Source organism: Papilio polytes, unplaced genomic scaffold (genome assembly GCF_000836215.1).
Source record: "Papilio polytes unplaced genomic scaffold, Ppol_1.0 DF823691.1, whole genome shotgun sequence".
Lineage (NCBI taxonomy): Eukaryota > Metazoa > Arthropoda > Insecta > Lepidoptera > Papilionidae > Papilio > Papilio polytes.
In genome coordinates this window covers 2,524,993-2,547,218 of record NW_013525513.1, presented here as the reverse complement: position 1 = coordinate 2,547,218, position 22,226 = coordinate 2,524,993, and the positions used below count along the sequence as shown (strand labels likewise).

Sequence of the window (22,226 nt, the reverse complement as noted above, 5' to 3'; positions counted from 1 at the left end):
ACTATTGTTATGCGGTTTTTGAACTTTGCATTTTCATAATCTGTTACAAATTACGTTAGCGTCAGTATATTTTATCTATATACTATTAACATAATGCAGATTTCTATAATAACTAACCTACATTTTTGTAGTTCATTCTCTACTACTTAGAACCCTTAATGCGGTTATTAGCCGTTAGCAGCAGTTTAACAGTGGTAGAGCCTGCTTTAACATTTTCGCACGAATGGGGCGGCTCGCCCCCACCAATAATACGACAACACAGAAAACAGGCGTGAAGTGGAAGCAATTCCGCGTTTTGTCTGATGAGTGTGGTGCCGGAGGCTTAATTTTAGTCCCTTTCCCTTTCCCCCCATTTCTTAAGAGGAAAGGATAGGAAGGAAAAGTGGATTTGACGGTGGAGGAGATGCATAGGAAGGGGCAATATCCTCTTTATGTGCGTCTTCTCCTCCGTCAATTATGGGTAGGCAACGCATCTGTAATTATGGATGTTTATGGGCAGCGGTCGCTTTCCATTATTGTGGATTCAGGTGGCCGCTTGCTCGTTTGCCACCTTATATTATAAAAAAAATAGTAATAATGTAAAACTTTTTAAGTGGCGTGTGTTCTTCCTTACTGTACTCTACATCTATGTCAAATTTATGTGAAATTCTTTAAGCTGTCCTGGCGATATGTAGTAACAAACATCTATACTTTCGCGTTTTTAATATTAGTAAATTATGAGATTACTCTTGTTAAAACCAAGGATGATTTTATGTGATTATTAAAAAATATACGTCTTTAACGAATTTGAATTAAGGATATAACGATTTAAGAAGGATGTAAGTTATACAATATCTTATCAATGATTAAAATTCAATTTCAACCCAGTATTGCCCTTGCTAAGCATATCTTCCAAATAAATTGCGTGAATTTAATTTGACGCAAATGTTGAATCGATTTAATTAAACGCCATTTAATAATGGTTAAGGTTTCCGTGACGGAAATCCCTGACAGTAGGGATTTTCAATACGTGTACGTAGTCGATTTTAAATGGTATTTCTAATTTAAGTACTTTAAAAAATATATTTTTGTCGTTGACATTAAAATAAAATAAAAACCGTTGAAAAAAAAGTATTTTACTTGAGTACAAAATATTTTTAACGAAATCGACATACGCGTGAAGTTTAATTCAGTTTGCGATGAATCCACACTAACGATATTATATAGAAAATATTACTCGCCTTCAGAATACTCTACCGGGTCTGCTTTATGTTCAATATATTATTTAACAATTGGAATGTGTTATCGAATGAAAAACTTCACAGTGGTAGAGCTCGCGTTAACAACTTCGCACGAATGGGCCGGCTCGCCCGGTGTAATATCACGACTACACAGAAGACAGTCGTGAAGTGGAAGCAATTCCGCATTCTGATGAGTGTGATGCCGGAGGCCTTTTTCCGTCCCACCTTTTTCTATTATGGAAAGGATTGGATGGGAAAGTGGATTTGTTGATGAAGGAGACGCATAGAAAGGGAAAATATCCTCTTTATGTGCGTCTCCTCCTCCGTCGATTTAGGGTAGGCAACGCATTTGCAATTGCGGGTGTCTATGGGCAGCGGTCGATTCGCCAATTTGGCGGATTTAGGTGGCCGCTTGCTCGTTTGCCACCTTTTGTGTTTAAAAAAAATGAAAAATAAACAAAAGGCTTCAATGATTGTAGCGATAAAAGTTCGTTGTCTTTTAAATATTTGGGTTAAAATACCACAATATTATTACGTGTTTTAGTACATTAAGTGTAAAAGAAAAACTTAATCGATATTATCCATCATGATAAGTGTATTAGGGTACGATTGACTCAGTCTGATTATTTATTGTGTATAAAACATGTCGACGTAGACTATACCTTGTTACATACGACGCCAAGTGTTTGAGAGCCAACTTTTAGGGCCTGTCCCACCGAATCGTAAATAGTAGACAGTGACACTACCTTATCTGACAGGGACGTCATTTTTTAACTTTCTAAGCTTCTATCAGCCAGTGGTGGGACAGGCTCTGAAAACTAGAATTTCATAATTATTCATAATTTATACAACAAAGTTAAGCATAAAGATTCTGTAATGCTTAACTAAGAAATTATTCCTTTTTTCACTGGGCTTAATATTTAAAGTAAATTAGAACATCTTTATGAAAGACTAGCTTTCGTCCACGACTCCGTCTGCGTGGAATTAAAAAATAACAAAAGCAAGTAGCCGATGTGGTTTCCAGACTATCTTGTACATGTAAGCCTAGTTTCATCTAGTTTCGTTCAGCAGTTTAGGTTACTCTAACAAACATCCATACATCTAAACTTTCACATCTTACTAATGTTATAAATGCGAAAGTTTTGGTGGATGGATGGATGTTTCTTAGAGTTTGTAGTCGAAACGACTGAACGGATGTCAGTGAAATTTGGCATACATGTAGAACATAGTTTTAAAGAACCCATAGGCTACTTACTTTTATTTTTTTTAATTCCACGCGGACGGAGTCGTGGGCGAAAGCTAGTTTATATAAGTAAGATGAAAAGAAAATTAAACCTGTCAGTCTCGATCATTATTGATAAGTTTAATAGAATTGGTTTAAATACAGTCGCCTTTAGTGACGAGTTGATAACGATTTTATTAATACTTTTGACGTTAAAAAAATCCCAGCTTTGTTACTAAAGAAATTGTTGGATTTACATTCTAATTTATGTTACTCTGAGAAAATGTTTTATTGTTATAGAAAAACATATATTTCATACTTCATACTAATATTATAAACGTGAAAGTTTAGATGAATGGATGGATGGATGTTTGTTAGAGGTAGCTATAACAGCTAAATGGGTTTCGATGAAATTTGGCATAGATGTAGAGTATAGTCTGGAAGAACACATAGGCTACTCACTTTTTTTTTTTTAATTCCGCGTGGACAGAGTCGCGGGCAAAAGCTAGTTTTAAGATAAAATAAAAAAGTCCCTAGTTGTAGTAAATTTTTAAAATTCAATTCTGAATGTTTCGAAGTTCATTTTGTATTCAGATTCATGTCACGAATAAGTACTAACTTTTGCTAACTATATTCGAATGACAAGCTTATTAAATAAAGTTCGAGTCTTAAAATAGATTCATGTAACATCTTTATGTATTTTTAAATTGTTTTAATCAACTATCTTTTTTAAAAATAACAAGGATTTATTATATGTAAATTAAATACTAAATTGAATACTTAACATAATTTTCTTGCACCTTGGATTTACAACCAGGTATTGGCACAGAGCGATACAAATCTTGGAATGTTGAGTTGTTTCAAATTCAAAAAGTATATTATAAAATGGCTAATATCACTTGATTATGATTCCACTGAAAATCTTTTCAAAATAATGCAATAAAACATTTACATAAGTTTGCAAAATAATGTTGGACTACAGTAATAATTAGTAATATTCAAAAAACACTCAAAACTAAATACACACACTCACACATATACTTCACACACGCACACACGCACTTACTCACGCACGTACTCGGATCCATACACACACATACACACATGCAATATCACACACTAAATAAACTGTAAAATATATTATAATATTATATTTTCCTTTGTTATGTAGCAACTTATTCTTAACTAAATATGATAATCGATAAGAGAAGGTCCTGTCTCGTGAAACACAGTTGTTATAATTAGTTCAGGAGACAGAGCCCCATTTGATTCTGTAAAAAAATGTTTTTTGTCTAATAACATAAATGCGAAAGTTTAGATGGATGGATGTTTGTTAGAGTTTATAGCCTGAACTGCTGAACGGATCTCGTTGAAATTTGGCATGGCTGTAGAAGATAGGCTGGAAGAACACATAAGCTACTTATTTTTTTATTCCACGCGGACGGAGTTGCGGGCGAAATCTAGTTGTAAAGTGACAAATACAAACAAAAAGCGAATATAATTTCATATGATTGTATTTTTGGGAATTCTATGGGGCATTCAAAACCCCTTGAAAAATTAACATTCGATTGGCGATATCACATATGCCTTGAAACTTCGGTAACGAATGAAGGAAAAGCCGTTATTTGTACAGTTTCTTATACCCATCGGGTCAGAGAAATTGTCGGTCTATACTAGGGATACCACATATCGAACGTAGCTTAGTCTACGTCTGGTATCAAGATTTCTTTCGTTCAATCGATGTCTGCTTCAATCGGCTAATCTTACGAGTTATGTCTATCGACACGATCCTCGTCTCATATTGTTACAAATCCTATCACGTAGTGAAATACTAGACCGGCGTCTGTGTGGACTCTTTGTGAATTAACAAATTCGATTGTTATGTAAAAGATTACGTCTTTGTTTAAGATCTGGCATTATTTGATGTATTTAACTCTAGACACTTTTTATCGTCTATAAAAAGAGTAAAGATTTTTGTTTTGTATGCATTTGTTTCTTGTAAAGACTAATACGCCAGCTTGGCTATGACCTCTTACTTAGGGTACCGAGCCCCTTAGTAGGGACGTATAGAGCTGATAATGATATAAACTACTGGGTCGATTTTAAATATTCTTTCACCATTAAAATGGTAATTTACCTGTGACATAGGTCATACTTTTTAACTATGTTTTAAATTACTTCTATGCGGAGGAAGTCGCAAGAAACAGTTAGTGCATATTGCGTACTAATTTATTTATCAAACACATTGTTTTGCTTTTTAAAGATCGGAAGTCAATTTGGTTAATGGAAAAAAAATTTGGTGAAATCTATAATGTCTTCTCGTCTGTCGAAATTTTCTCATGTACTGACACTAAGTTCCAGATGTCAAAAATTTAATACCTCTCGGGAACATTGATGTTGTTTACTGATTCTTTTACGTAGAATAACATTTGTGTTTTTAGGAAGTTTTTTATGTATTTCCTCTTTTTAAAATTCATACAGATGTCACTAAAGATTATGCTTAAATTTTTTTTTAATGTTACTAATTCTGACAGAAAAATATATGAATTGGTTTGTATGCATTGTAAGTCAAATTGCGTTTTTTTTTTAATTTCAAAAATTTATTTTACTCGAAACATCAACGAAAAGAATATCTTTAAGCGAGCACAGATTTTTACATGTCTGTTTAAAATATATTAGTTTTAAAAGTTTATACAGATTTGCTATGATTATTTACAACCTTTTGTAAAATCGGAACTCAACAAAAGCTTGTCAATCCCTCTGAACAAAATGTTCTCTGCGACCAGATGAAACTTTCGACAGCTTGACTTTTAGACTTTCGCTCTTTACAATTTCTCGTTTTAAAACTTCTGACAGGAACAGAAAAGGTACATTTTGTTTTAAAAAAGTGTGGTTTTGTGATCAATAAATAAATTAAAAGTCAATTAAATAAGTTGATTTTTGTGTTTTTATTATTTACTAGCTTTTCCCTCGACTGCATTCGCGTGGAATTAATAAAAACAAAAGTGAGTAGCCTTTGTGTTCTTTCAGATTATCCTCTACATCTGTACTAAATTTCATCGAAATCCGTTCAGCCGTTTAGGCTACAATCTCTAACAAACATCCATCCATCTAGACTTTCGCATTTATAATATTAGTATGATTAAGATTGGTCATTTCTACGAATGTTTAAGCAGAGTATAGTTATGACTATTCTCATTCCTTGCGGGACATGATAGTCACGACTTCGATTTAGTTAAGTCACTTTATGAACTACATTTCGAATAGTAAGGCCGTCCGCACACTTAAAACTAAACTAACGCACAACTGTTTAGTCTAAATTTGATTCCTATGAGCTTATATGGAGAGCTCACTTCTCGATTTTTAGCTGGCAACTAAACAGTTGAATTTGCTGCGAAACAATCGACAATCGTATAAAGTTGCGATTTGTAAAGGTGCGCACGCTCTTACTCGGATTCCTAGACAGCAACGTCCCAAATTACATTTTAATATTATCTGTACGTGATTTAGGTACTGGCGAGGAATAAAAAGAAATTAACAAAAAAGTTAAATCGAATAGACGACGAAAAAGTTTTAATAGCGGACGAATTTATAATGTAAAAAACATTAGCAACACTAGATCTCGGAAATGATTCACCGTCACGTCGGATAAACAATTATAACTGCATCTATCTAAATCAATCCTTCAAGGTCTGTTAAACTTTGAATCGTGTATAATAATAACTATGAATCTATTGAAACGATGTTACCATTTTTTCTTCAAATTTAGTGTTTGCTAAACAGAATAGTCCTCATAATGTATCTTACTAATTATTGACGGATGTTTATAAGAGTTTGTAGCCTAAACTGCTGAACGGATCTCGATGAAAGTAGACATATATGTAGAGGGTAGTCTGAAAATATAGACTTTTGTTTTTTTAATTCCACGAGGAAGGAGTCGCGAGCGTTCTATATTTCATTGTTCTATACCACGTAGGTACTGATATCAAACAAAAAGCTTATAGCCTAGTGGAATACCGAGGGGAATGTTTGTAGCTTTTACTGGTTTAGAGTAAGATCTCATGGTTGATAACGTTTATATCGCAGAATTAAATATAGCCTTTATTCATCTTACTAATATTATAAATGCGAAAGATTAGATGGATGGATATTAGAGTTTGTAGACTAAACGGCTGAACGGATTTCGGTGAAATTTGGCAGAGACGTGGAGGAAAGTCTGGAATAATATATAGGATACTCATTTTTGTTTTCTTTTTAATTCCACGCGGACGGAGTCGCGGACGAAAGCTAGTGTATATAGTATTCTATTGGTGAAAGAATTTTTCAAATAAGTACATTAGTTTTTAAGTTTGTTTGTTACAAATAAACATAAATTAAATTCTTTGATAGAATAGTGTACTTAGAAATTTCAATATCTATAAATTATATTCTAACGTTATTTTTATTAATAATAATGTAATACAATTATCAATTACTTGATAAACACTATTAATAACATTCTTTAAGATATCGACGTTATCTCGAACTGATTCTAAATATAACATTAATTGAAATACCAAAGTTTTTTTATCTAAATGTTTCAACGAAGTACAAAAAATTTACGTTTCATTAATACCTAATCTAACAATTACATTCCAAAAAATAATGAATTTTAAATTGCAATAATACTAGCTTTCACCCACGACTCCGTCCGCGTGGAATTAAAAAAAAAAAACGAAAATGAGTAGCCTAGGTGTTCTTCCAGACTGTGCTCCACATCTATGCGAAATTTCATCCAAATCCGTTCAGTTTAGGCTACAAACTCTAACATCCATCCATCGGTCTAAATTTTTGCATTTATAATATTAGTTTGAAGTTTAATTTTTTTAAACTATACTTATCTACGAGTAATGTTTAGTCATTTAAGTTACTTTAATTTTTTTTACATAAATAGAGCAGAAGTTCAAGATTTGTTTGGTAAGTTTGAAGTCGAATAGACTGAGACAAAAAAAATGTATATTTAAACGGAAATATAGTTAGATAACTTCTATTTCTATCGAAGCTACTTGATCAAGTTCATCTCTAGGGATAGAATTAAGGCCGTTCTTTTATTTACAAAGAAATAGATGAGAAAATCTAATTCAAAGGACGTCGCACTTTTTGCCTTCTTATTTCTATCTATCTATACTATTATAATAAAGCGTAACACACACTTACATTTTTTTTATTGAAAACATTACATGACACAAATTAAAAAATATGCACAAATATGGCCCCGCAAAAACCATATAATTGGTTTGTCCGCGGGTGCGCTGTTTTTTTTTTTTGTGTAGAATTACATAAAATACATACATATATAAATAAAATATTATATATACTGTATATAAATAAAATATTCTGTTCAAGGGCTATTATCAAAAAGATGGCTTTCCAAACGTTTAACAAATAGTTTAAATTTTGAATTTAGATTTGCTATTTCAGGTGGTAAGTTATTGAGCATGTATGGTAAACGTTTTTCAATTGTTCTGTCGCCGTAATAATTATAAACTCTGGGTATTATGTTGTTATATATACTTGTTGCCTAAGATCTCTAAAAATATACCCTAAAGCGTGACGTAAGTTTAGAGCTTTTTAATAAAAAAAGAATTATTATAAGATATGCTGTAATTGCTGACATCTTAGGCAACAAAGAAGTGTGTGTTTACGCTTTATTATAATAGTATAGATTTAAACACATCGTCCTAATTTAAAAGAAAATATATAAAATGCTGTCTTAAACTTAATTATCGCCTAATGTTATAATTCCTTTTTATAATACCAAGTGATAAAAGTTGATATTATTTTTAAATAATTATACAAGCTACTCGTATTATCTTTTAATAACTTAACTAGCCTTTGCCCGCGACTCCGCGTGAAATTTAAAAATAATGACACTAACATTATAAATGCGAAACTTTAGATGGATGGATGGATGTTTTTTAGAGTTTGTAGCCTAAACGGCTGAACGGATTTCGATGACATTTAGCATTGATGAAGAGGATAGTCTGGAAGAACACATAGGTTAGACACTTCCGTTTTTTTTTCATTCTACGTAGGAGTCGCAAGCGATAGCCAGTAAAAAGTAAATTAAAAAATATACCCTATGTTACTCACAGATATACCTTTCTAACGGTGAAAGAATTTTTAAAATCGGCCCAGTAGTTTTTGAGCCTATTCATTACAATCAAATAAACAAAGTTTTCGTCTTTATAATATTAGTATAGATATAAAAGTAAAAAAGGTGGTTATAGCTTTAAAGCTAAACGTCAAATTCCACTGCCACTTGTTACATATACTCGTCTCATGTTTTTAAAAGAGAAAGAATAGGACAACGATATGTTTGATACGAATGTTTCGATGAGAAGCCTTTAAATGAAATTAATGTGTAAATAAACGGACGAAATATCAGTCATTGCGTCAGAATTCGTTTCAGACGGCACGATAAAATGCTACATTTACGGTGCGTACATCTGAAGAAAATAAACAGAGTTCTGTTATTGCTATTCAAACTGTTTCCGCATTGTCTGTAAACCAAAGGGGTTGGCAGAGATAGAGGGTTTAGCCTAAAAATTATATACCTTATGCGTTTAGTGCTGTCATATGCGTTTTTATTATTTACAAATGCAAAAATTAAGGAAGATGGATGTTTTTAAATTATTGAACTATTTACTATATGTATCGTACTAATCGTACCAATATTATAAATGTGAAAGTTCAGATGGATAGATTGATGGTTGGACGCTAGTTTGCCGCCTAAACGGCTGAAAGGATATCGATGAAATTTGGCATAGATGTAGAGAGTATTCTGGGAGAATACATAGGCTACTTTTTGTGTTTTTTTAATTCTACGCGGACGTGGTCGTGTGCGAAAGTTACTATAAATATATGCGTCAATGTCATCGATTTGGCGGAAAAATATTTCTAACACATAAAGTATACTGATTTTACATAATTTTTATTATCATTTCATAAGCCGTAATTTAGGTTTATAAAAATATGTTTGTAATTGTCAACTACGAGTATTGTAATAAAGGTAAATTGTTACTTCAACCTTCAAGACTATCGATGTATTGATACATTTATTTTTAAGTATCGAGTGGTATTATCGGTGATCTTGAGTGGCGTCTTGTCCGATGGCCCGCATACTTTCTGATAACACACTCAACACGTATGACTTGAGTTTCCACTGTTTATACCTGTATGATAAGACATTGTCGTCTTTATAACGGGCGCACATCTTTGTTTTAACTATCGCGGAACTGATGTTTGATTGTCAATTGTTTTTTTTGTAATAAAAGGGAGCAATTAATCGGCGAGAACACCGTTCGTTTTGTAGCTAATTCCACTGTTTAGTTGAACAACTAAAAATCGAGCAGTGTTCAGTGGAGGTTCTATATAAGCTTATAGGAATCAAAGCGCGACTAAACAGTTATGCTATAGTTTAGTCAAAGGTGTGCGCGCACTCTAACAATATGTTTTTAAATACGTCTTGTTTGGTTGCGTACTCGATTAATTTGATACAAATACAATATTGGTAACAGTCGAATCATACAAGCGTACTAGTTATGTGGGTTTCTTATCTACTTTCTATGTCGTTTATTGTAGTACCTAATTATTAAGAAAAGTCTTACAAATTTTACAAATATTTCGAATATTGTTTCTCTTTTGTATTAAAATGAAAAAGTTTAATCCTGCTTTGTCGAAGGCTTCAAAAAGGGGCTTGACTTATAGTTCTTGAAAGGTGAAATTCGCTATCTTTTCATTTATTTACCCTCACCAATTTTTGATATGAGACGATTTTTTCAAACACTTGTTCGTAAAAGAGTATCTAAATAAAATAATTATTAATACAAAAGTACGATAACGTAGAAATAAACACTAAAAATAGTTTTCTTAAGGCAACGTATAACATTTATTTATTTATCACTCGCCAGTTGGTTTAGTATTTTTAGAGGCGAGTGAGAAAATACTATTGTGTGTTCGTCCATTTGTATTAAAGAATCTAAATTTAGCAAATCCTTGTCAATTTCACGGCTATCTGTACACATACTTTTATTTACATTTGAATGCTTTTTGTCTGTTTATATGCGTAAATGTATTTAAGTATTAACGGTGAGAATTCACTACAGAAAACCTTATTAAAAACATGTTGTCAACCAAAGATTTTTCTTGAAGAAACAACAATGTTTGCTGTAAACAAACTAGATAGTATTACTTTTAAAGGATTTAGAATTAACTACGTCATAGTCTTTGACTCCAAAAATCAAACAAAATAATGGGACCCACCTGGATACCACCACCCGGTACAAACGTAGCTGGGAAACCGGATTTAGGTAACGATAAATGAAATGGAAACTTCAGCAACCCAGTATTAGTACTTTACCGTTCGATAAAAAATGAGTTACATAAAATATGTTACAAAAAGAGACCCAATCGAAAATGTTATTTCACCGTACGCATGATTTATTAGGGACGATTGTCGGAAGCTATTATTTGAACGATTTGAAAAATGTTCCTCTCGAGCAACGATGTGTGATATAAAAATGATGGCATCGCCAACCGTATTACATTATTATGATTTGAATTTCCAATTTTCAGGATTAGATAACTTATAATCGCTCTTGTTAAATTACTTTAGAATTCTGATAAACATATATATATGACAATAATAATAAACAATATTATAAATGCGAAAGTTTAGATGGATGGATGGATGGATGTTTGTTAGCGTTTGTAGCCTAAACGGCAGAACGGATCTCCATGAAGTTTAGCACAGGCTTAGAGCATAGTCAGGGAGAACACATAGGCTACTTTTTATCCCGGGAATAGTTACGGTTCCTGTGGGATTCATTTAGTTTTTTAATGTTTACTCGATCATTCTGCAACGGTTCAACATGTCTTATTGAAATTTGGCACAGATATAAAACAAAGTCTGGAGAACACATGAGATAAGTTTCATCCCAAAGAAATGTCCGGTTCCCGAGGGATACGTAGTTTTTTGTAATTTATATAGTTCGTATGTTTTCTAATACCACGCGGACGAAGTCGCGGGCAACAGCTCGTATGTACATAAAGGTATTTAGGAGTAGTTGAAAATGATCAGCGAATCTTGCACCTATGAAATTAATACAAGTTAGTAATGTTATAGAAATGAATAATTTATTGTTGTGTCAAGACAGTTAGCGCCATCTATCACGAATAAAGGACTTTCAAGTTTCAGTGACAAACTTGTTGCATCCATCATTTAGAGAACTTTTTACTTCTAAAAAGTTAGCTATCTCTAGAAAGGAGTATTTCATTCTTAATACCTTATGAGAACGTTGTTATTTCTTTCTTATTGTTAGAGCTTTTGGGAACATAGCAACTTAGACAATGTTAAAACAAATTTTCGCTTACATCCATAATATAAAGAGACTACCAAGCGACCATCTAAATTCTCCAAAAAGGCGAAGCGATCGCTGCTCATAAATATGCAGATGCGTTGCCTACTCTTAATTGATGAAGGAAGAAATGCAATTAAAGAAGATGCATCTCCTTATGCATCTCGTTCACCATTAAATGCATCTGCCCTTCTTATCCTTTCCGTATAAAAAAAGAGGAATTGCTCCTACTTCACGGCTCTCTTTTTTGTGGTCAATTCGTGCGAAAATGTTAAAGGGTTCCACTGTTAAAACATATGTTTATCTAAACGTCTCTGGAGAGGTACTCTTCGCGAAACAAAACACGACAGTCGGTAGTGTTTTGTTGGTAATGTTTACATTTTGCGCTTCATTGCGAAGTAATGTATTACATCATCGCGTAGACCTCGTGCAAGCTTGTATTGTGTATAATTAACTTATGATATAATGCTTGGGTATAACATATACCCATTTCTCTCATACTCTGTAAAAGCTGAGATAGCAATAAGATTGTGAAACATGTAGCTCCTGTGGAAACCCACATTATTCATAAGGTGCTTCGTATTTTGTTATTACTTAAATGAGGTTCCCACAGGGTTGCTATAATGTATGCGGGCTTAATTATTTTATACCTTTCTGTGTTAAAATGTGTGTATAATGTTTGTTACCAACTAAGAACAAATACCGCATGATAATGTGAGACTTTAGTCCATTTTCTCTTACCTGTTTGTATTCAACATTGAAAGACGGCAGTATAGTTCTTTTCAAATATCTTCTACTAGCTGTTTCTGGCGACTTCGCACGCGTGGACTTAAAAAATAATAATAAATGTAGCCTATGTTACTCGCAGATAAATTACCTTTCTAACGGTGTAAGAATTTTTAAAATCGGCCAAGTAGTTTTTGAGTTATTTCAACACATACAAAAATACAAATCTTTCCTCTTTATAATATTAGTATAGACATAGCCTATGTCACTCACTGATAACGTAGCTTTTTAATTATGATAGATTTTTAAATCGGCCTAGTAGTTTTTGAGTTATTTCAATAAATACGAAAATATAAATCTTTCCTCTTTGTAACATTAGTATAGGTTAGGTCGTCATGAATATTGCAATCGAGAATTTTCAAAATATATATAGTGTAATATTTTTACAGTTTAATACCACGGTAAGGTTTTAATTTTGTTTTTCATTCTTACTTATCCATGTTATTAAACAAAATTTAAATTTCACGTTTTTCTTCGATTGAAAAAAATGTAATCATTGAATTATTAACAATAAGCTTTCGCCCGCCACTCCGTCCTCGTCGAGTTTAAAAAAACAAAAGTTAGTAACGTTTGTGTTCTTCCACACTATCCTCTACGTCTATGCTAAATTTCATCGCGATCCGTTCAGCCGTTTAGGCTACAAACTCTAACAAACATCCATCCTATCCATCTAAACTTTCGCATTTTTAATAGTAAGAAGTAAGATTAAATAAAGAATTTAATCAGTTGAAGTTTAAAATTGTTACATAGAAATTATTTATAACGTCGTTTGTAATGTTTACACAGATGGTGTGAATTCGTTAGAAATATGCTTGTTCCTTTTATTGTTAGAAATAAGATTTGTCTATAAAATATCCGCATTTAATCCTTCAAAAAACTTGCATACTTATGTATTTAATCTTTAAATACAAATATGTACATACTTCTTTCATATCTATATTATTATAATAAAATGTAAACACACACTACTCCGTGGCTTGCGATGTCAGTAATCACAGCATATTTTTAAATAATTCTTTCTTTAATAAGCCCTACACTTACGATACGCTTAAGGCATTTTATTTTCATGGTATTAAATTTAGGGGGTAAATAAATTGAAAAAAAAAACATAAAGTGGGAAAGGGACCATAAACTACAAGTTGCCAACAATGAAAGCAACGTTATTATGGCAACGGTAATTTTGACAATTGCAGTTTTAACATTTTTATAATTTTATGCGGATGAAGCCGCATGGGAACAGCTATCATACTCCATACTAATATTATAAATGCGAAAGTTTAGATGGATGGATTTTTGTTAGAGTTTGTAGCCTAAACGGCTGAACGGATTTCGATGAAATTTTGTATAGATGTAGAGGATAGTCTGGAAGAACACATAGGGTACTCACTTTTGTTTTTTAATCCACGCGGACGGAGTTGCGACCGAAAGCTAGTAACAACATAAATCTCGTTTTACAACGTTATCTACCTAGTCGAAGGTATACAAAACGCAACATATTTTGCTGGTTCCCAATAACACTTGAACATTTACATTAAATTTTAATTAAAGCTTTAGATTTAGACTTATCTAAACTATATGATATAGGATTTCAAAGAGATAATAATTTCATGACAACTAACTGCTTCGTTAAGTATTCAAGGTTGGACTATAAATAGAATCTATCGAGACAGTAAAGGATTCTGATTCGATTCTCTAATGCTGGGTTTCTGAAGTTTCAAATTATTTTGTTACCTATCGTTTCATTAATGTTAATTTATGAATTTTAGTCCCTTTCCCGTTCCACACTTTTCTTAAGAGAAAAGGATGGGAAGGAAAAGTGGATTTGCCAGTGGAGGTGACGCATAGGAAGGGGAAATATCCTCTTTTTGTGAGTTTCCTCTTCCGTCAATTAGGGGAGGCAACGCATCTGCAATTGCGGATGTTTATGGGCAGCGGTCGCTTTCCATTTCGGTCGATTCAGGTACCCGCTTGCTCGTTTGCCACCTTATACTTTAAAAAAACCTATGTTTCAATGAAGTAAAACTTGTGTTACGTGTAGTTCGGAAACGAATTTAATGAATTTATAGAACAATGAGCAGTAACTAATGGTCTAACGTAGCTGGGAAATCAGCCTTAAATGTGCAATGTTGCCAACATTGTTACTCTATGACTAAATTGTGTCAAAGAGTAAAGCATGAATTTTCTACACGCTTTAACGTTATATCGTAAAGCAATGTGGTATTAAAAATATATAAAAAAACCAACAACGAGCTCATAAAACACAGAACGGATCGTTAACAGTTTAAAGATGGTAATAAATTAGTGATTTGTTTCAAACACTTACAATAGAATACGATCGTATGATGCGAAGTTTACGTTCAAACCGGCCGCGGCCGAAGTATTTGCTCAGCCGTTTTTCATTAAATAGTCAAATAAGCTATTAATTCATAATAATTTAAACAAATAGATCTATTAATATATGACCTCGATTGTACAATTTAGGCTTGGTGTGCTCATTATATTAACATTTACATATTTGTAGGACATGATTGAATCTTATTCATTTAGTTAATTTTGGTATGGTCAATATTTAATTTTAAATAAATCTTTTGTCATTAGAAGGCTATTTTATATGAATGTTATAGGTTATCTTACTTGAAACTTTTCAAATTCCTAGTGGACAAAGTCTCGAATAAAAGTTACTGACAAGCCCGCTCCGATCAGTTCTGACAATTATAACTGAAGAGTCGAATTGTTTAATTACAACTGAGTGAGTCGGCAAAACATTAACTGAGCAGTTCAACTGACAGTAAAAACTGTCAATGTGTTATAATTATATAGTGTACTATTTATTTAAGGCAATCTGTTCTTCTTCTAGTGGAGTTTATGGACGTTGATAGCTCATGTTTCCGCCGCTAGTTTGCCCCCTTTCTATACAAATATTATTAAGAGGACATATTTGTATTTTTGTATGTTTGAAATAACTTTTAAACTACTGGGCCGAATTCAAAAATTCTTTAACCATTAACTACGTTATCAATGAGTAACAAAGGCTTTATTTTTTAATTGTTAATTTCACGTGGACGCAGTCTCGAGCAAGAGCTAGTAAAGAAAAAAATCGACGAGTTCGCTCTTAATAATTAGATTATCTAATTTTTAGGTAACTTATAACTAAAATGTTTTGTAAAAGTATTACGTAAAGAAAAAAATTAATGATATACTTTCCAAGAAGGTTCATCTTAAATGTAATTTCATTTTCTCTACCAAGTTAACTTGAGCCAGAGATTTTATCTCAAGATTTTTTGCTTAAATATACGATACCATTGTCTAAGAGAATAATCTCAGAAAATGAACAAAAGGAAAGATACAGCCTAATTTTACTGGCGATTCTTTGATATCACAGTTCCTTATTTAACAGGATAATGTGTTTAAATAATAGGTCTTTTAAACTAATTACATTAATATAAAAAAGTAATCTTAATACGAATCAATTAACTAGTCTATACTAATACCATAAAGAGGAAAGATTTATATTTTTGTATTTTTGTATGTATTGAAATAACTCAAAAACTAATGGGCAGATTTCAAAAATTTTTTCACCATCAAAAAGCTACGTTATCAGTGAGAAACATATATTTGACCGACTTCCCAAAAGAAGGAGGCACTCAATTCATCTGTATGTTTTTTATGTATGTTACGACATAATTCAGCGCCTAGTAGACCGTTTTTGATATTTTTTTTTTACGAAAGAGTGCTTGCAGGTGGGTTCCATTTTTTGTTTTCTAATTCCACAGCTAGTTAAAAAAGTAGTCATATAAGGTGATGTGTTAGAAAATTGGGTTACGTTTTTACTGTGTAAGTAATAAAATATTTTTGTACCTTTTTATGTACATTTTCCACCGTTTCGAAAACGTTCACGTTCGTTTTACGATCACTATCATCTACAATTGCAAATAAAATTGTTCATACAATTTAAGAGAATACAAATTATTGCATTGAGAATGGCTTCATAAATAATACAAACTTACACCGTAGTAAAACGTACGCGCATAGAACTGACATATTTACTTTCATTTTGCCTTTGAAATGAGCACTGCTATGAACGATGTTGCTGCAATTGTTGACAGTGGAAATTAGATGTTTGTATACGACAAAGAAAATGCTTAAGATTTTGCCTGAAATCTTGTCAAATGAGTTTAGTACCATATGAGTTACCATTTCTTTTTTTTAAATTACTATATAGCTCCAATAACTCGTACAAATGTTCAATTTTAAAATCATACTAATATTATAAACGTGAAAGTTTAGATAGATGGATGTTTGTTAGAGTTTGTAGCCTAAACGGCTGATCGGATTTCGATGTAATTTGGTATAGATGTTGGTAATAGCCTGGAAGAACACATCGGCTATTCGCTATTTTAATTCCAAGCGATCGGAGTCGCGGGGAACACTAGTATCAAATATGAATTAATAGCTTAATAAACCGTATAAATCTGTATTAACTCAAGCGTAAATAACTCTTGACCTTTAAAGTTTTGTTACGGATTTAATATAAATTATTGAAGGAGATTAAATTCCAAGAATAATTTCCAGGAATTTACTCTCAAGTGAAATGTTTCTAGAGAAGTTAATAAGACAATTACGTATTCAAAGTAAATGTTCATAAACAAAATCCAAACAAATATATTAAACCTTTGTTGAATAGATAAATTGTTTTTCTTGATTTTCTTATATGAAAATATGAGAAGATAATATTTACTTTAAGATATATTTATTTAACAATACTTATTAATAATATGAATTCATTAGTCTTTGAAAAAAAAAAACAAAGGGTCTTTGACTTTTATATAAATGACTAGCGATACGTCCCAGCTTTGCCTAGGTGGGCTAGAATATACGTGTCATATGTTTTCTGTCTTATCTTGTCATACCCATCCCGTTGACATAAGATAAAGCCTATTTTACTCAGTGATAATGAAGCTTGCTTTTTTTTTATAATAAAAGGGGGCAAATGAGCGACATGAACACCAAGGTGGTCAACGACGCCCATGGACATCCGCAACACCAGAGGAACTACAGATGCGTTGCCGGCCTTTGAGGAAATGATAGGCTCGCTTCTTGAAGGACCTTGCCGTTGCTGATGATGAAGGAATTTTTGAAATCGGTTTAATAGTTTCGGAGCTTATTCAATGAACACAAACATTCAAATCTTTCCTCTTTATAATTACAGACAAGTTGTTGTCAATACTTTATTTATAGTGTTTTTAGACGTGTATACATACTTCTTATGGGAACTCCTTCGCATGGATCGGTTAATGTGCGCACCATCTCGAATGATTTATTGTACACCAGATTTCGTTCGCGACTCCGTTCGCGGGAAATTAAAAAAAAAACTGCGCCTATGTGTTCTTCCAGACTATCCTCTACATCTATTCTAAATATCATCAAATTCCGTTCAGCCGTTAAGGCTACAAACTATAACAAAAATCCATCCATCTAAACTTTTGCATTTACAATATTAGTAAGATTTTGTATGGTACTATATTTTAATAACAGAAGAATTACATGTACAATCGTATAATTTAATAGGCTTTAAGAACGATTAATCATATCGGCACGGAAATATCTGTGAAGATTATTTAAAATATTCCATAATGTAACAATAACGATATCTGACGTCACTTTTAATATCAAACTGCACGTGCAATTAATAATTTATTAAGTACTTGAAAACATAATAATCTAGGTTATTATAGTAGTAATCTTTTGCATCTAACTACTGAATCATTTTATGAAAACACTTCTTCGACAGAAATTAAATTGAAAAATTACTGAGCTATTCAATTGAATATTCTTTTTATATTTATTTATGTCTTAACACGTTTACTGCGGCAAATAAAATCATAATTCTTCATGTGGAGCGGTGGGCCAAAATGCGCCCCCAGTGATCTTTCCGCTAGTGCATGGCAGGCCTTTTTAGACCCACCAGCGCTAGGATAGATTAAATTGCTATAACTTTGTGGAAACATAATGTATAAATTTTGAGATAATCGTTTCGCACTAGCGAGAGGGACTTAGTTTTCTTCGTCGGCACCTGCTTAAGTACCGCGTCAGGTCGATATCGGCCTGTTACGCAAGAAGCGTGTTAAAGGATTGAATCTAAAGTCGAACTACATAGTTAAAATGTCGGAACTGAGCATGAGTAGAGGCAAAACATCAGTCACTTAAAATAAAATTGTTTCTAAAATGTTGAAAGAATTGGAAAGTCTTTGGATATTGCTAAATAAAAGAGATGTTTTGCGTTGAAATTAACGAAGGAAAATTAAAAATTATCTTCCTATAAAACCCTTTTATAATTCTTCAGTAATTATCCGCAAGTATTCAAAAGGATCTGTTTTGTTTCTTATTTGTAATAGAAACTTTGTTTCATTAAGAATGGGATAAAGCAAAAGTAAAAGTAAAATTTGTTAAACGGCGAGTAGTAAAATGGCTGTGTAGCTTTATAAATTAAATCATTCAGTAGAAATTAAAACCTGCTGTCCATTTTTCTTTTTAAATTATTAATGAGTGTATTTTCTGCCTTATTGTCAATATTTTAGAAAGAATTCCATATGTTTATGAGTAAAATGAGTTTTTATTTATTATAACCTAATCTACAGGTAAAGACATGCGGTCGAATGTTACAATCATCTTATTTATGAATGCTTAAAATTATGTTTTCTATGCCCTTTAAAATTTACTTTGAAAAATAAACCTTGTTACCAAAGGTTAACGTTGATTCTTTGTTAATTGTAATGCGACAGTATGACAACTGTCAATCAAGTAATCTATTTGATAGGATACTAAGTTGATGATTGCGTTTAGATAGCAAATACAATCCAAATTCAAATGTACAATCCAATTTCAAATGTACAATCCAAATTCGAGTGAAATCACTATCGCAAACATTGCAACCGCATTGAAATTGTAAACGAATTTGAATCTGTTTGTTGATTTATCATTAAGTGATTATAATTTTGCATAATAAGATTTACCGTACCAATTTAAATGCATTTAAAATTAACATCGTTGAAATTGAGGGTGTCTGGAAATGTTTGAAATTTCTAAATCTGGCTAACAATTTTTAGAGTGAAGACTAACAAAATGAAATCATAATTTGATCTGAATCTGAATGAAATCCTACTAAATACGAAAGTTTGGATGATTTTTTGGTAGAGTTTGTAGTCTATATCTCGATTAAATTTGGCACGGATGACTGATTTGTCACTGTTTGCCTTGAACAGGCATTTACAGCTCCACCTGGTTTGAGGTGGCCGAACGCGGATGGCGCTCAGCTTAAACCTCGTTTATGAGTAACTAGGCTCCCTCAGAAGCCTCGGCTCGGTCCGTTACATCAGGTAGAACACATAGAGTACTTATTTTATTTCTTTCAATTCCACGCGAACTGAGTCGCGGCCGACAGTACAGTCGAAAGAGTGTCATGGTGCCTTGGACTTTTCCTCATTAATGCGACTGTTTTTATATTTGTAATTTGATCAGTGAGTTTAAGTGTACTATTATAGCTTGTTATTTATTAACATTAAAATTTATTTTCATGTCTAACAGATACCATAAATTAGTCGTTAATCCTTTGAAATAATATTAGTTTGCCTCGCGGGATTGTGATTAAAGGCAATTTAAATATTTGTGAAAGCTTTTGAAATCATTATTAATGTATACTAATAGTTATAAAGGTAAGGTAAGGTAAAATTGGCATTAAATATTTTGTATAGTTTTAAATTAATCAGTATTATAGTTAATTGTTGGGCCACCAAAGTTGCGGATGAAAGGAGATTGCATGTGGCTGAGATCCGTATGTTAAGATGGATTTGTGGTGTGACAAGAATGGATAAAGTTAAGAATGTGTATATTAGAGGAAGTTTGAAAGTGGCGCCAGTGGTGGAGAAATTGAGAAGAAAAAGGTTAGCATGTTATGGACATGTTATGCGACGAAATGATGGGGACATAAACCAGAAAGTGTTAAGATTGAATGTGGATGGCTACAAAGGAAGAGGAAGACCGAAGAAAGTATGGATGGATTGTGTGAAAGAGGATATGTTAAAGAAAGGAGTGGATTCAGATATAACGGCTGATAGAGATGTATGGAAGAGCAGCACATACTGTGCCGACCCTCCGTAAGGGATAAGGGCAAGTGGATGATGATGAGTATTATAGTTAACTGTATTGCATATAACATACACTTGTATATTAAAACGTGAACAAAATGATAACAATGAAATTGTGAGAAATGCTCAATGTAATGGTTGCTTCCTAAACTACCAAAATTATATATTTAGCCCCTTCGAACACAAGGCTACGTAAATCTGCGATTTTTGTCTCTAAGTGACTCTCTGCATCGGTTACTCTATGAAATTGTTTTGCATAAGTCGCTTAGAGAGTAAAATCGCAGATTTGCGTAGGCTTGTGTACGAAGAGGCTTAGGTTAACATGCACGATATTTTAGTATAAAATATATTGTATTTCTATATTTATACAGACCACTTCATATTAAAGCGTCCATTCTATAAATAAATCGAACTAAATCCATTCAATCGTACCACTAATCCATTATTTTTATCATCAGTCAAATCAGGAACGTAAATTGATCGATTTTTCCGGCTTTATCGACATAGATTTATCAACACTGTCCATTGCTTTTTATTGATTCTATTTTTGTACTCTTTTCCAAGGTCACGCAGCAATGTATGTTAAGATAATCTAGTCTTTTTGAAATCTACTATTTGCATGTTAATTTTTAGAGTATAGGATGTCTTTTAAATTTTGGATTATGCGTAGTAATTTCATTGATAATTCTGATACAACATGACAATCAAAGAGCCGGCTTCCATGGGTCGTCACATATACTAAAAAATGTTACTATCTCATATATTTTTAAAGGGAATGATTGAGATAAAATGTTAAAGTTTTATGCGTGTGATTCAGAAAATAACACGTAAAATCGTTGCACAATAATCAAGATTGAAGCATTATATTTACAGTCTATATACTTATCGTGGCGAAATTATTGATACTTTTTGAACGATTAAAGTAACTGGCAACTAATAATTTTGAGGACTGGCTGAATATGCATCGTGCATGATAGATGTCAAGACGACGATAGAATGACTGATGACAGTTGTCTTTGAATGTTGGAATGATGCGCTTTGTTTGGCTATGTTAGTGATGAAGTCAATTAGTTAATCTCTGTAAATGATTGCAATTCGGTTAGAGTGTGTTGTGAAGTTATCAATTATGATGGTGGTCAACTAAGAATAGTATTTCTAATGTTACACGATTGTTATTTCAATATCTCCGATATACGCACACCCACAATTGAAAATCGTTACCGTGTGTATGATCTACCTTCCATATTGAATTCTACAAACCGCTCGTCACTCCGACATACTTATACTTGTAAAAAACGGGTGTCAAGTTCCTACAAGTTAGTTCTCAGTAACTTTTTTCTGCCTTATGAGACATTGTCTTTATCGCCCTATATCTTGTCTAACTTTCTTGGCAGAGGATAATCCTTGTTCTTTACGATCAAAGGAAACAGTAAAACGTTTCGTCCATTCTTTCTTT

General features: G+C 32.5%; 1 protein-coding gene across 1 annotated transcript in view; it reads left to right on the top strand.

The window, feature by feature from the left end:
- LOC106104283 (atrial natriuretic peptide receptor 2-like) overlaps positions 1 to 22,226 on the top strand; it is a 145,229-nt gene that overhangs the window by 1,179 nt on the left and 121,824 nt on the right. The window lies entirely within an intron of this gene.